This window comes from Chroicocephalus ridibundus, chromosome 2, assembly GCF_963924245.1.
Source record: "Chroicocephalus ridibundus chromosome 2, bChrRid1.1, whole genome shotgun sequence".
Lineage (NCBI taxonomy): Eukaryota > Metazoa > Chordata > Aves > Charadriiformes > Laridae > Chroicocephalus > Chroicocephalus ridibundus.
In genome coordinates, this window is record NC_086285.1 from 79,741,666 (window position 1) to 79,747,083 (window position 5,418).

Consider the following 5,418-nt stretch of genomic DNA (forward strand, 5'->3'; position numbering starts at 1 on the left):
AAGGCCAGGATTTTTAAAAACTCAAGAGAGAGACACACATGCACGCACATGGTGTGTGGGAGTGAGCGCTCAGGTATGATGTAGATGCAAGGGAAAACAACTCTTACCAGTCGTCTTTTCATCGGACTTTCCCAAAACATTCTTTTTTAGAGCAAGTATGCCGCATGAAACCCTGGGTTAGTTGAAAACAAGACACTGTCAGTCTCTCCTCTATTCCTCTTTTCTGAGGAAACGTTCAGCAGCCCAAAGACAGCAACACAGCAGTCCTGTCTCCTTGGTGGGTAGCTAAAGTCATCCCCTCTGCCCCAAACACCAAAATAAGCAGCAGAACATAAGTTGGTGGAAAGCCCCTGTTGAAAAATAGATAGCAGCTTTGTACTTCAGGTTGAAAATGCACACCGGGTTGAAATACTGTGGACTTAATTTGTAAACTTTCTTAGAGATAACTCGATCCACTTCCTGCTCTATGTGGAAAGACCTCGGTAGTGGATTCTGCCCTACACCAGACCCACCTGCCATGAACTGCTCGGGCCACAGGATGCCACTGTTGCATTTCTTTTTCAGGAGGTCAAAAGAAGCTGCGACAAATCGTTTATGTGAACTGGACACCTAAATTTAATGCCTCTTTTCCCTTCTTAACGCATACAATTGCCAACATTACAGCCCCAGACAGACCGACCAGATGTAAATAGCCCAGACTTTCACAGGATTACATGTTTTGATCAGGAACAAAATGTTTGGATACCTTTTAAGGCTAGATTACTGAACCCAGCATCTCCGTGCGTTCATAAATTTTCTATGCACAAGAAATCTTTCCAATGACTGCCAGGAGTGTTGACTCCAACCCTGATAGTTTTGACCGCAAAACAAATATCCCCTATTATTGGATTTTATCTACGTCCAGATGAGAAAAGAAAAACACTAGATGGGAGAGTAGATTAAATGAGAGAGAAGGCAGACTGCTCATAATTCCTACCTCTTGTAAAAGAGGCAAGAGCTCCTACCATGTTAATAAAACTTCATAAATATTTTACTAATATAAAATGGAATGTAATGTATTCATGCCAGGAGACAGGGAAGTGGCAGGAGCTCCTGCATAGCTCCTCTTGCAGCAATTTCGTGTAATTTGTAAACTGGCACCCAGAATCATAAGCCCAGGACTACTGAGACCTCTGGGTCAGTCAAGATAAAAGCACCTCCCGAAGGTCCACGAGTGTGAATTTTACACCAGGTCAGACTGCAAATATCTGCACAGGATCTAAATGTACCCTCAAAGCAAACTTCAGTCCTCAAATACTTTTATATTTAGTGGTAAATTATTATAGAAAACTAAGTATGGGATTGCAGATAGTCTCTAAGATTTACTCAGACATGGGTTCTCACAAGTTCAGCACAACACAGAGAGAATTTGTGAGAAAGGACTGTTCAGAAATGAGGGAGAAATTTTAATGCTAGCAGTTTCTCAGATTTCAAAAGCCGTTTTGGTTTTGCTCATCATTTTTGAAGGGGAAAAATGGCTTCAGCCTACTACAACTCAGCTTAAGAACAGGGAAAAAGAAAACGAACGATAAGGTTTCAGATACAGCTTGGGTGGCCAGCAACAGCAGAACTTGACGAAAGTCAGCATGAAAGTGACAGCTGAGCTGTGGTGATGGAGAGCATTACCGAGGCTGGTGTTACAGCTCCGTACTTCAAGCTGATATAAATATGAAGGGTCCCACAGATAACAGTCTTTCAGGGTTCAAGGCTTCAATAGAAAGATCGTCACTGCTTTCAGCTTGTTTTGGATACGTCCCAGAAGCCAGCTATTCCCCCGCCAGAGTCTAGATTCAGTGTGACAAAATCCCACTTTTCAGAAAACTGTGTTGTAAGATCTTTAAATCAGAACTAGGCGATTGCTCAGAAGATGCTGGGAAGGACTCAGCCTTGGAAAAGAAACAACTACCAACCAACCAAGTCACACATTACCAAGGACAACAATAAAATAAGCCTAAGGACGTTTTCCATTGCTTTTAAAAATAGGTATTTGTAATAGCACACACTAAGGATACAATATTAATATTAAATCAATCATGATTGTTTACATTTCTTTTGCTGAAGCAGTATTTGGTGTTATGATGGGGTTTTTTTCCACTACGATGGAAAAACTTGACCAACACATACTCAATTACTTAGTTCCCAAACTCAATTTACCTTCCATTCCAAAGATCAGGGATTTCAAAATCTCTTTAAGAAAAAAAATAATAAAAATGAAATAAAATAATAAAAGAAAGCCTTCAGCCCAAATTCTTTTCTTCTTGTTTATAACAATAAACAACAGATTTCATGTAAAAGCAACACCAAGAGCGTAGGAAAAAAAAAAGTTCCAAAGCTAATTTTAGTCCTGCTGATCTCAGGAGCTTGGTGTTCCCGTCAGACTGAACAGACTCCAGTGGTGCCCTGCCTGCCCGCCTGGCTGGAGAAATCTGTCCCTGGAGGTCTATTTACGGCACCTTGTATCCTAAACCTAGATTGGTTTTTAGGGTTTTTTTGTTTTCTTTTGTTACACTGGAGCAAGCATCCAGGACTGCGTTGATCCAAGACACAGATGTGACCTACTCAAGTAAATTACCAGAAAAAAAATCAAAATTGTTCACACTTCATTTTCTGCAAATCAGTCACTCAGGACTTCAGCAGCTAGACAAAATTCGGTCCCTAAAGTTATTTCTATTAAAAGGAGAAACTGATGACAGAATCAGGTGTATCTTTGATACAAACCCGTCTGCTTACATACAACGCAGCGTTGTTTTACCTGCAACAAGGTAAGAACAAGCGATGAGATCTTTTTCTTGATGGTTCTCACCCAAACTCAGCCAGTACTGTATCCCAGTCCCTCCATGAGCTCCTTCTACTTTTTTCTCCTTAGAGACACATTCCTACGGCTACCTCTGGCTGTTTCTCCCAACTCAGCACCCATTTTCCAAGGCTTGTTGCACTGGTTCTTTTGTCATATACAGGCAACTCCAGCAATCACTACCTCAATGCCTTGTGTTTGCTTTATGAGTCCCCAGGGAAAATCCCTTTGGTCACACAGTTAAGTTTCTAATGTTGATCTCACCATGTAATTCTGGGTTGTCTGCAACCCCATTATTTCAGCTACCTGGTTCCATAATGACTCTAAGCACTTTTTAAACACTTACCTTGCCCATCAGCTTCACTGAATTTTACCCAGTCCATAATCATATCCCCTCACTTCCACCCAGTTTGCCATCAAACCAAAATGTCCACACCCTAATCCTTTCAGCCCAGAAAGACAAATGCTTTAAGAAAACTACTAGTTATACTGTTGACAGTGGGTGTCAAGATACTTTCATATTTCAGCTGCCTCGAAAAAGTCTGTTTCCAGCCATGTCTCTCTGTGATTTTTCTACTGTTTGTATGAAACCTGCTTCCCTGAAGGGAGCTGTGATTCCTCATGCCCCCCCATCAAGAGCAGACATCCTCTGCTGGATGCAAGCGAGGAATGTATTTCCCAAATGTTTATCACCTAGACAGGAGAACAGAACTCATGCAGGCACCCTATTGTTCTTCAGGGTAAAATCTGCCAAACTAGCCTAAACTACCTTTAATTAGAAACAGTAAGAATTAGAAACGAACAGAACTAGGCAGCAGTAAAACACTCCTGCTGTTAGGCTGCCTTTGCTAGCGGGATGACAGCCGCAAACTGAGAAGGCGCAGCGACTAACTGATAGGTAGTAATGTCTCAAACTGCAACTTCACATTAAGGCTTCGGTTACATTCACCACTCGCTGCTGCCAAGAGAGGTAGCCCTCTCCCCCCTGTCCCTCCCCCAGTTTCTTCCCTGTTGGGACACGCGCTTCTGCCAAGCCCTTGCTCCAGCGTGCATTTGATTGCAGCACAAAGCCAATTCAACTCACTAAAACAGCAGAAAGTAAATTGGTTTTGGCTGGAAAGCAAGCTGAGTTGGCTCGCTACATGATCAAGCGAGCATTAGGGTTAGCGCAAGACAGAAGATGAACTGTACAGCTAAAATCAGGAACAGCAGACGAGGTCTAGGCAAGGTGAGAACGGTAAACAGCGGAAGGAGCTGTTAACACAGCTCAAGTCAAGCAGGGAATCACAGTCTTAACCGTGCTTTAGCAATTTACAAAATGCATGTCTTAAGTATTCAGTTCTTGTAGGTAACTCCTCATTTGGGGGACAGCAGTTCCTCTCATACCCGTGTGTTACTTAAGGGGGATTTCGGATTTGGCCCTAGCATAGCACTGCACTAACAGTTGCATATCTTAAGCCCAAATTCAAGAAGCACTGGTACCCGAAGCGTGCTGCTGGATAAGTTCAGGGAAGGAAAGGGATGTTCTGGTCCCAGCTCTTGTGCAAGGTAGTGCCGTGGCCTAGGGAAGCTTCCCAAAGCTCCAGATTAGCCGATGACACGTTACCACCACCATCCTGCTTCCCAGGAATGGATTGTCGTTGTGTACGGGGCTCCGCAACGAACCAGTCGGTCGCTGCAGTGCCAGTTCCTGGGTCTCTACAAAAATAGATATATCCCCAACAGAAAGCATCCTGAAGGGACCAGCGCACTGAAACATCCCAGGCTGGCAGTGAGGAGACAAAGCCCCTGGAGATCCACTGTGGGGGAAGGCTTTCAGCAGAGCACCAAGAAACCAGACTGCAGCTGTTCAAATGGCCGGTTATCTCAAAGGTAGCTTTACAGCTGAGGAGAGTTTACTTGCTTATCTCCCTTTTCAACCCACTTGCTCCTTGGGACAAGCCTCCCCCGTTTTCCTTTGCCTTCTGTCCTCTGTACATCTCCCACTGCAGAGCTTCCCGTCCCCAGCACTGAGAGTCAGAGAATCACAGAATGGTTCACGTTGGAAGGGACTTTGAAGATCATCTAGTCCAACCCCCCTGCCATGGGCAGGGACACCTCCCACTAAACCAGGTTACTCAAAGCCCCATCCAGCCTGGCCTTGAACACTTCCAGGGATGGGACATCCACAGCTTCCCTGGGCAACCTGTTCCAGTGTCTCACCACCCTCAGAGTGTAAAATTCCTTTCTGAAATCAATAAAGCTGGCTTTGAAAAAAAAAAAAACAAAACAAAACAATAAAAGCCAACTGGCGGGACCCTTGAATTTTAGCTTTATTAACCTTCCAAGTTTTATATCCTCTCAGGGCCCCGCTCACCAGATTCTTCCTCAGAACCACGGTGACCTCGTTTTATTAAATTAAACAACAGCCCAGGCTGTCCCACGCCCCCAGACACCAGCTCTCCCCCACGGTCGGGCCGGGCCGGGCCGGGCGGGAGACAGCACCACTCCTTCCCGCTGCCATCGCTCCAGGGAAGGAGCGCAGGCCCGGGACTGCTCCCGGGCCGAGGGCCGTCCCGCCGCAGGAGGGAGGCGCGGCGGGAGGA